Genomic DNA, 12,249 nt, shown 5'->3' with positions numbered 1-12,249 from the left:
TAAACAACTGACGAAAAGAACACCAGATTCAAGAAAAAACCGTGATCTATGATGAAAATATGCCTTTATTATCTTCAACATTCTATATCTGCGGAAAAGAGCAAGAGAAATTCGTAGTTGATGGCAATCTTGATTTTAGAGCTATGAGAACAATTTTAAACCTCTTGCACTTTTACAACCCTGTTTCTCGTAGAATTATGGAAGATGTATCGTTTTAATGATATAATTAATACGCATCCAAACACTTTTTTAGTTTTTTAGATATTTTTATTGGTAACCCACATAAAAATCTTAAACTTGTTTTGTACTTCCTAATTTAAAAATTTGAAAGATAAACTAAAAATTGTTTGGATGCGTATTAATTATATCTCCAAAATGAGACATCTTCTATTTCGCTATGATTACAAATAAGGGTGTCACAGTACGTAAGGTATAAAATTCTTCTTATGGGGAAAAAACACAAGGTCATTTTATTACAGCTGGCTCTTAAATGACTGTATCTAAAAAATATTAATTTCTAACCACCAGACTCCTGGTCAATGACAACACACTGATCATTACCTCTTTATAGGCATTACTTATCAGCGTTCAATAATCTCTTCAACCACCACTGGATAAAGCCACAGCCACCATATTGTGATGTACTGGATTGTGACGTAAGGTGACAACACTGTATTACATTTTATTGATCTAATTTTATCGCAAAATCAAACGCCTCTGACTGTGGAAAAATAAAACGGTGGTAAATTTACAATGATTTTACTGTTTAACAAACAAGCTGCAGTTATGGGTTGACACATTTGCCATCCCTACAGACCGCAGGAGACTTGCAGCGTATGTTAGCGCATCGGCCGAGTTTACGACAAGACGGTATCGGGTAGCATGGCGTCGTAAAACACTGGACCTCTTCTAGATAACATTCTTCTCCTGGGTCACATTGGATGTCATCACAAGAAGGTGCCTGCGAACATACACAGTGATATTATTCATCATCCGTCGATTCAGGAGAAGTCAGTTAAGTTTATATGCTACTAGCTGTTTCCCGCGGTTTCGCACGCTTTTCGTAAGCGTTACCCGTGTTGTGTATGTGCACTTCTGGCTCAAGTGAATTATATTTCCAACGCCGATGTAGAGTTTGCTTTGTTGCCACGATCAAGAAAATCTGTATATGTTTATAGCCATTGTACACGTACATGTGTTTTATTATAAAGTGGTCTAACACTGAAGCTTTAAGTTCAACCAGAAATTTATCTTCAAGACAAATATACATCATAACTTAGCGCCTTCAAATAGTGTTTGGCTATTAAATATTCGTAACTGTCTTGTAATTGCAGTTTATAATGTGCAGGCGCTTTGAAAACTATCATCTTTGGCAACGCCACCTGGAGGCGAGTTACATCAATAGGCATAGCATAGAAACCTTCTTCGTGGAAAAATACATATACGTACAAATTTTCGTAATGATCGGTCAAATAGTTTATGATTCCGTAAAGGACAAACATTCACATATATATATTCATATATATATATATATATATATAGATTTCTAAATCAGAAATTAATTTCTATAAACTTCTTTTCCTGAAGTGTTAACGTTCAGAGGATATTTTAAAACGAAATCGTGAAACACTGTATCGTTATGCAGTATTACAGTTCCTACGATACCATGTCTAGTAATTTTCTCATCGTAAACTATTTAATTATTATATTCCCCTAGAATGAAATTAAGATTAACTTGAACATAAAATACATGAAATTAACACACCTTAGTTCATCTACTCAATTGATTAAAATAAAGAAATAAAAAATAAAACAATCATTGCTACTATATTGGAATGCCATTTGAAAATTAATAAATTTGAATTTAATCCTTTGATTTGCTATTTCTGACTAGGAGGTTGTCGGAAATACACTGTATAATAGATAATCAAGCATCTGACTACAAGTTTGTGATTAAAATGTTCCAGAAAAGTCAATATACCAGTAAGAAGCTGTCCCAAATAAAATTATTTTAAAATTAAAATAGTACCTCCGCCTCAGTCAGAAGAAGTAGGTAGATTTTTTTACAAATATTATATATTAATATTTTATTTTGTGTGGGGTTTTCATGTAATTAAGATCTTGGAAACCACTGTATACAAAAAAATATTTACTACAAAAATTTTAAAAAATGTTATCACTCCAGAACACATTTTACTTTTTCTCTAGGTCCATGAATAATGGAGTTGTGATTTTTTTAACATTTAAACAGCCACCATATTGGAACAAAAAATTGTTGTAAGTAGTTTATTTTTCAAGATAAGAGCTTAATTTTTATGTGACTGTACAAAGGTATATTGTTTATTTTACAAATTATAATTATTTATGGACAAATTTCGGAGGCAAATAAAAAGGTATTAGTAAGTACAAAAAAGTTTGCTTATAAAAAAGTTTCATGGCTATATATTTTTAAATACATTTTTTCATGCATATAGTCTTATTACAAACAAAACAAAAAAAGTGTGTATTTTTATTAATGAATAGTAAAAATATGATAGTTTTTCCAAAAAATGTAAAAATGGCTTATTTTGGTCTGACTCTTTTTGCACTACTACTGCAAGGTAAGGTTTAAAGTCAGGTTATTTTCACATGAACATCCTGTAAAATGTCTTGGGCTCAAATGTTAAGTTAATTTATACAAACTATTTAAAGGTTCGAAATTTCAGGCCGATTTTAAAACATTGTAATTTTCAAATGTGTTCTTTAATGTTTTATAAGTGCCTTATTAAAATAAATAGTACTACAATATGGCAGTGTTTCAGCATCCGATTGAAAATTTAATTTTTCAAACACAACAATTTTTTTAACATGTAAACATTGTTCCTCTTAAGCGAAAGCAAAGCCTGAGCCACTTCTCTTCAACCCTTTCCTACTCCCGTAGATAAATAATCTCTTTCTTGCTTTCCTTCAGTAAGGTAAAAAATAATTTCAATTGATAGGCATATCCCTAAATAAGCATGAAATTTCTTTTTCAGATGCAGTATTACAATTTTATAAAACAATGTGTATTTATTATTTACCTTGTTAAAGTCTAGCCTACTTTTTTAAGAATCAACAGTCAGTAATAAAACTACAAAGAATGCACAGCCTCTCTAAACATTGTTGTAAATATATCACAAGTAAAAAAATCTACTCTTTCTTTAATTATTATTTATACTAAAATCTATTCAAATAAACTAAATAGGATTTTCCAATAGTTGTAAATTTTATACATTATGATAAAATATAGGATTTATTTTAGAATTCCAAGAAGTATACAATGCCTTTGCATTACATATTTATTTTGCAGTGAGTATTAAATAAAAGTATTACTTTAAAATACGGTAATATAGTTGATGAATAAAATCTTTATATATTTAAAAATTTTACTATTTGATGCAATTAATTTAGCAATACGTAATTATTTTAAAATGGTCCTGAAAATCTGACAATAGTAAGAGAACAAAATGACTTTGAACGATGCAAAGAGATTTCATGATTGAAAAATCAGCAATTTTTACTGATTATATGACTATATTTAGTGGGTAATGTTTTTATAAAACAAAAGTACCTCATCATGGGCAAGGACCAAGGAGACAGCTGCCAGAACTGTCACCAGGACGAAGTAAGGAAATTTCCCAGCCATTTCAAGAGTAGGAAGGTTGAATGCAGAATGAAGAGTGGTTCAACATCTCATCACAGTTTTCCTCATCAGACAGTGAGTGACCTTGCCGGTGTGAGAAGTGAGTGACACCTGGAAATCCCAGTGACTTTCTAATTTATGTCATTGTCACTTTTTTAGAATTTCAGTGCACCTTTCCTCATCATTAATCTGTTAATTCATTGCATCATAGGCCTCAATTGATTGCATAATTATGACCAGTTATGTTCATACTCATAAATTGGTTTCAGTAAAGTGTGTAGCTTCTGCTTTACTTTGAACTAAGATAAATTTGGCTTTGAAAGTATAATTAGAATTTGAAATTTTTGTAACTTTATTAATCAGCTAGCATTAACCCACGGTTTCACTCGCAATTTCCTGCTGAACAATAGAGACACATAGGCATATACTTAAGTGATATACAAAACGCTCCAGAGATAAATGAATGGCGGCTGAAAAATATTCCAATCTCCTGAACCATAACTGAATAATTGGAACTTTAAGAGGAATAATTTAGGACCCTGAATTGAGAGAGTGAAGCAGATTTTATAAATAGCTTTCCAACCAAATACTAAATCACATTTCCCTGCATTCCATTTATTTAATTAAATAAACACCGCGGTTTTAGTAATTCTTGAACTATTTTAAACTGAAATGGAGGAATCCTAAAGTCGAAGAGTCCTATTATATTATAAGTAGGCAAAAGTTCTATGATCAATAAAACAGAAAGAAGTAGGCATATATCAGCTACACATTTTTCAGTTCAATTAAAAATACTTTATTAATAGCAAACTAAGTCAAAACACAATGTTTAAATTTTGAACACAAAACTTACTACAGTTTTCTTAGTTATATACAGATTGTCCCACGAAGAGATGAAGAGATTAAAACGTTTGATTTTATATATTACTTACCCATTTATGCACCGAACATTTTCAAACTCTACACAATTAATAAAGTAGGTATTATATCTGTATAAATTTTAATATCTGTGAAAATTAAAGCTCCCTAACAATTGCAGAAACAAAATGGTGACATATTGAAATTTTACTGTTTTGCTTCCTATAAGAATTCATTTCTTGAATCACCTGATTTGATTACTGCGTTTGCAGTTTTAAAGAACAGCTGTTTAATAACGCTCATTGTTGAAAACAGCTGTTTGATTGAAAATCACTCACTGCTTGTGCTATAAACGTAACCTAACCTCCTCCATTACAGTTTTACTGATACAGTATTGAAGTTCGAGAAATGGCTTTTAATGTTGAACAACAAGTGAAATATTGTGCGTGGGCTATTGCTTTTGGCAACATTACAGAAGCAATTAGACAATTTCAGGTTGCATACACAGGAGTTGAACCACCTAGCAATCCAATAATAACTAAGTGGAAAAATCTTTTGTTACAAACTGGAAGTGTCGTAAAAAAGTACTCTAGAGGATCAAATGAGGAAAGAGAAGTACTAGTATGCGCATCAATGCTCCGCTCTCCAGGTAAACCGAAATCATTAAGGAAGGTTGTACTTGAAACTGCTGTTAATTAAGAAAAACAAAATTAAATTTTACAAAGTAACCTAGTCCATAATCTTCTTGGAGATGATCCGAACAGGATAGTGGAATTTTTGACCATTCTATTGTTACTACACCTTTTTGCTTGATGTTATTACTTTTTTTATAGCTCTTGCCACTGTTACGTTGTTATTTTGTTATACATTGTTGATTGTTCCTGTTACAACTGATTTATTTATTCTCGTTTCTTGTTATCATTTGCATAGTTTTTTATTGTTGTAATTATTCTTATTTAGTTTATAATTGGTTACAAAGATATTGTTTAATTTAGGATGTGTTTGCACTCACTGTTAATACTTAATGGGACTCGGATGGGCAAAAAATCTTTTTTTACCGAAAATTGTTTTTTTGTGATTTTGTGTTCCTTGTTTCATTCTTTTTTAGAAAATACTTCACTTAAGATTTTCTGATGGTTAGTTCTTTTTTTATAGCAGTTTTCTAAAGAATTGCAAAGAGATTTTGACGTGCAAGTACCAGAGAGCGATGGCCAATAAGGAGGCCTATGATCATAAAGATCATTTCCACCTGCCTAAAGTGGTAATGGACAAAATAAAACCAATATTTAGGGACTTGGCTTCACCAGACCTTCTAAGGAAATGTTTTAAACGGAGGTACACAAAACCCCAATGAATCCGTCAACAACATAATTTGGTCTCGACTTCCTAAAAATACATTTATGCTAAGGTCAACCCTTGAACTAGGTGTATATGAGGCTTTTGCTTGCTTCAGTCAAGGTAATATTGTGAGATGTTTAGCTTTAACAATTAGGCTACAAGCCTGGCAACAATTTGGTCGGACAAATGAAACAGAAAGATGAGATCTGAATCAGACAAGCAGAAAATGCCATCGAGGAATTAGAAAAGAAGTGCCGGCAGAGGCCAAAATTAACCAAATTAAGACTGGAAGAGTTGCTTGAGGAAGAAGAGGATCCAGATAACCCAGCATATGCCCTGGACACTATTAACTGTAGTTTATTTTTGTATTTTTATAGAGTTGGTTACAATGAACTTCAAATGCGTTTTCTGTAAAACTATGTTTTTTGTTCGATAGGTACACTTTTCTCAAGAACTATTATAGGTAGCCTGTTGATTCTTTTTTTAATTTGTTCCTTAAGTAATAATCTACATTTTGAATACATATTATTGCCTTATGTTGAGTACTTAATTTTATACAACAGAGTAAATTGTAATTTTGTATGATATTTTTTGCATAAAAAGAAAAAAAAACTGTCACACGTTTATCTGAAAAGATTTTTTATAACCCTGTATTCAAAATGTTAAGAAAAGTACAAGGAGCAGAATAAAAAACATTAACTGGCTACCATTTATAATTTTTAAGATAATGGTACCTAAAATTCATCAAATTAACATTGCGGGGATAGGCCCATCCGACTCCCCTTAAATGTATTCCATTTTTCTTCTGCCACTTGGAATGAAATGTTACGATATAAGTGGGTATGTTAAATGTGAATTGGTGTTGACCGTTGAAATAAATAAATAAATTTTGTTCTCGTATCATTGAGTTTTATGAGCTAGATCCTAATTGGAATACTCAAATTGTTTTTTTTTTCGGACGAGTCCACTTTCTACCGCAATGGTGCTGTAAAAAGGCATAATTGTAATTATTACAACTAATCCACACATTCTTGAACAGACTCTACCCAAATCAAAAGGAATTACTGTTTGGGCAGCTATCAGTTGTAATGGGGTGCTATCTTACGACATTTCAGACAGTACAATGACTGGGAATAGGTATGAAAAGGTTTTAAATGAACAAGTCTTGCCCCATTTTACGGTTCCAGAAATGGATCAAGCAATCTTCAAACAAGATGGTGCTCCTCCTCATTTCGCAAATCATGTCAAGCTAAACGACAACATTCATGGCCGTTGGATTGGTCGTGAAAGTGATTTTTTAGATTGGCCACTCGATCCCCAGGTTTAACTGTGTGTGATTTCTTTCTATGGGGTTACTTAAAAGAACAAGTTTATACTCGTAGCTTCAATAATGATGAGGAATTAAAAAAAATCAATTGAAAGGGAACTTCTCGGGATACCACAGAATTTCTTTGTAAGAGTTTACGATTCATTTGTTTATATTTCGAGATAACAAATCAAAATTGCCATCGTATTTTATGCAGAATATTTGTAAATTTTGACTAAGAAATAAAATAAAATTTACTTCAGGATTCCATATGATTTGGAAGATTTATCTAACCAAGTGTGAAGAATCCAATAAAATTAATACTCAGAAGAAGTTTTCTTCCATTTACTACGACTTAGCACAGTAATACTAGTGACAATTTTACTTTTCCTGATTTTTTTGTATTACTCCCCAGTTGGAGTCCATGTTTATTTATTTCCTGAAATAGCTATACAAAATGGAGTGCAGATCTCTCTTCAAATAATTACGATTAACCCGGTAGGGACCAGCCTTGGGTAGGGACAGGTTTAGCCAACCATGCCACTGTTCCGGATAATACCCTCTTTGAGAAGGCATATATCACTAATTGTAAAAAACCTATTCAGTTTAGTATGCTAAAAAGGAGTTTTCTTTCATTGATTACGAGGGAAAAAAATAAATCAAATTTTCCTCAGCAATGCTAAGAAAAAGATTGCTTTGGTTTTACTTCAGTCGGAACTCATGTGGAATGTATGTTCTGGAAAAACGTCACGGGACATAATGCAGAGGTATCGCTACTTTTTCTATAAATGATCACTACTCACCCAGGCATATATTATACATACATATATATGTAGACAAATTAGATTGTAGAGGTGAGGGTTTCTTCAAGTTATTATAATTTCGGCTAACTCACGGCTGGTAACGGTAGAGAAAATATTACTTTTCATGTTTGGCTTCGGAATGGCACAAGAAATAGATGGCTTTCAACTTTTGGAGGCAGTATGGTATCCGTCCTGGAGCAGCGAGACAGAGCAAGGGAAAGAAATTTGAAGTTTTCAAATATGTTATCTCGGATGAAGGGGAGCTTTTCATGTTCACATCAGGATTCCAGAAGATGCTTTCTGGTGATTTGAATGATGCATATAACCGATTGTGAAGAATCCAGACAGAAGAATGCCCTAGGAAGATTTCTTCAATTTACTACGCCATAACACAGTAATGCTAGAGACGAATTTACTCTCTCTCTCCCTCTCTCCCTCTCTCCCTCCCTCCCTCCCTCCCTCCCCTCTCTCTCTCCCTCTCCTATCTCTCTCTCTCTCAGGATGAAGAAATAAAGAAATGTCAAATCTCTCTCTCTCTCTGAAGTGAAGAGATTATACTTTATACATTATCATAACAGCCTTCAGATTACTGAACAGCGTCAAGGAACGTTTCACCATCCACTGTCACTGTTATAAAATTGAGAAGACTAACTTTAAAGAACTGGTTCGTATTGGGAGTAGAGAGAACCATGAGTAAATATTCACCCAATTCAATACCTCAAAGTGTTGAGAAATAAAACTCCATTGGTTCACAAAATCTTTACTGTATTTCAAACAATAAAATGGCAGTTATGGTTTGACACATTTGCCATTTCTACAAACGCTTGGAGAGGCGCAGCGCATGACGGCACATCGGTCAGGTCTGCAAGATGGTATCGGGTAGCACGGCGCCCTCACACACTGGACCTGCTGTAGGTAACACTCTTGTCCTGGGCCACATTTGATGTTAGCACAAGACGGCACCTAGGCAAATACAGAGTTAGCTTATTCACTCGTTTGATTCAGAAGAAGTCTGTCATTACAGCTAAGTTTGAATGCTATTTGGAAATCAGTACATTTTAATTTCCGCTAGAAGTCAATTTCCATAAACTTTTATTTCTCTTAAAAATTTTAACTTTCTGAGGATATTTTCAAACGAAATTCTGATAAAAATAAGTACTGGAAAGGAACCATGAAACACTGTTGCGTCATACAGTATTGCAATTCCTACAAAACTATGTCTAATGATTTTCTCATCGTACACCTTTTCATCAAAAACAACAGTTTAGTATATTCCCTTAAAACAAAATTAAGTTCAATTTGAACATGAAGTGAAGAAAATGATTTTTCAACACGTTTTAATTCCTTACAGGGGAGCATAAGCGTCTTTCGATTCTTGAATCGTATTTTCGAACTCGCCTTTGCCTCGCTTGTAAAATAAGAATTACTCATAGATAACAAACCCTTTTACTTCTAGTGATGAAGATTACTATTGCAAAGTTGTAATTGTCTTCGACACTGTTACGAGGATTAAGGAGCCAACAGGGACATATTGAAATTGTGTCTTCGTCTAACAGTTTGGACCTCAGTCTATACGATAACTCTTGATTGAAAGGTCCTAGAAATATGAAACTTGGTAAGCCTACCTGTGTTCCTCTGCCCAAGAAAGAACGGTATTGAATTTGGGGTCAAAAGGTCAAAGAGCAGTCCATCTGTGACTCTTTCAGCCATCTGGGACTGCGTTAGTGTCTGTGCCATAATAATAATTGATAAAAAGGGCTTAGAGATTTGGAGCTTGATAAATGGGTTCCTTTTGGTACAAAGAAGAATTCTGTTTATTTTGGGGTCAAAAGGTCAAAGGGCAGTCCATCTGTGACCCTTTCAAGACATCTGGGACTGTGTTATAGTGTCAGTGCGATAATAATAATAATTGATAAAAGGGCTTAGAGATTTGGAGCTTGATAAATGCATCCCTTTTAGTACAAGAAAGAACGCTGTTTATTTTAGGGTCAAAAGGTCAAAGGGCAGTCCATATGTGACCCCTTCCAGCCATCTGGGACTGTGTTATAGTGTCAGTGCGATAATAATAATAATAATTGATAAAAAGGGCTTTGAGATTTGGAGCTTGATAAATGCATCCCTTTTGGTACAAGGAAGAACGCTGTTTATCTGGGGGTCAAAAGGTCAAAGGGCAGTCCATCTGTGACCCTTTCCACCCATCTGGGACTGCGTTAGTATCTGTGTGATAATAATAATTGATAAAAAGGGCTTTGAGATTTGGAGCTTGATAAATGGGTCCCTTTTAGTACAAGAAAGAACGCTGTTTATTTTGTCAAAAGGTCAAAGGCAGCCTATCCTTTTGACAGCCTATCCTAGTCTGTGCATTTCGTTACTTTCTGCCCGGTCCTTTAATAATCTGTTGTTTTGGTTTATTTACGTACTAAGGATTTTTAAAGTAGTATATTTGTGAGAATAGCTATATGTAGGCTATATGGCTCTAAGTATTCAAATATAACAGTGAAGAATGACATTAACAGTAGACTCTATAACTGAGTGTTTATCTTATATCAATAATGCTTTATCATTGTATGGTTTAAACACATATGTTTACAATGCATGTATTTAGTAACATTGAAAGTTGTACAAATTATAAAGAAAACTTTGTTGTCTGATGGATGTCTGGTTTTTAATTTTAGATTATATATTATTTTATACACATTTTGTATAATAATATTGGCAAAATTGATAAAAATTCAAAATAATTCTTATAGGTGAACTGAATTTTAGTATATTGTTTTGTTGTTGTTACTTTGTTTTGTAAATGTTTCCTGTTTCCAAATTTAAATTATTTCTCAGATTATTCTAATGAGATTTTGTATGTTAATTTCTTTAAAAGGTTACTTGTGACAATAATTCACGCTTTTTACTAATTATATTCCAATACTTTAACTTCTGTCGCATAGTAATGTAAAATTTTATGATAAACACAATTTTGTAAACAAATCATTTAATGAACAGAAACATAATTATCTTATTTACTAGTTCTAAGAAATGAGGCAAACAAAGATTGCTCCAATTCATAAATAAACTATTAGAAGTTGCAATAAAGACTATAATTTTTTGCAATCTACGTAATAAAAGGTTATTGAACTAGAACTTGTTGTTGCAGGTTAAGACATGTTTCTCTTTATCTACAGACAGTACTATCCATATCTCTAACTAGCATTTATCAGTTTGTTCTTTCTTTACTACATTGTCTACTGACAAGTCACATGGTTAAATTTTGGTTATATTTATTTACTTAACATTCATTACACATACATACTTGTATTAAGCATGGAATACAACTCTTCAATGAGTATTACATGCCAACAGTTTCTGATGTTTCAATATTTAATTTAATCTTTACCCCAAAGACTAATATTAAATGTAGTATTCCTAATATTAATAGTACCGTTAAACACAAGTGAATGACACGAGAAAGTAAACCGAACTTAATAACTCAAGGCCAGTCTTGAGTTAACATTTCATATTTTTATCTAAGTTGTATTTTAGCATTGTTTGACAAAGCTTAGTGTTTTATTATTGTTCTCCCGCCTTAGTCAACAGTAACATTACTCTTTTTAGCAACAGAATTCAGACAAAAACATGGATACAAAGAATGCATGCAGCCATTCTAAATTTCGTTAATATCTAATCTCACATAAACGGTAAAAAAATTCTATGTCTGAACAAAGTGTGAGTAAAATGACACCAACGCCTAACATTATTTGCAAAATTTAGAGTTTTCAGTATTTAATCAACACATTTATTATTCGTAAATAATTTATTTGGGATCTTTATATTAAAAACAATTATAAATCAAACGCATATTTTTTGTTTATTTAATTTAATTGAACAATACATGAATACCAAAAGATAGATCGTATGCAAAACACAGAATTTTCTCCTAAATTTGGCCTACCGAAATCACACATTACTGAAAATATAACAAAATGTTTTCGAACCATGCTTCTAAAAGAACCATGTGCCAATTTTCATCACGATTCGACATTGTATTGATTAGAATAATTATTATAATTTATATTAAATATTGATTACAATTCAATTATAAATATTGATAACAATTATAATAATTTGAATTAAATTATTTATTACAAATATTAGTGAATCGTCAATTTTGTAAAAGGAAAGTAGGCAGGTACCTTATCTGCTACGGCCATAGAGAACATGACAGTCACCAGAACTGTTAGCAGGACGAGGTTAGAAGATCCCCCAGCCATTTCGATGGTTGAAAGGATCAA

The sequence above is a fragment of the Homalodisca vitripennis genome, chromosome 8 (assembly GCF_021130785.1).
Source record: "Homalodisca vitripennis isolate AUS2020 chromosome 8, UT_GWSS_2.1, whole genome shotgun sequence".
Lineage (NCBI taxonomy): Eukaryota > Metazoa > Arthropoda > Insecta > Hemiptera > Cicadellidae > Homalodisca > Homalodisca vitripennis.
The sequence above is the reverse complement of the archived record's forward strand: the minus strand, read 5'-3'. Positions refer to the sequence as shown.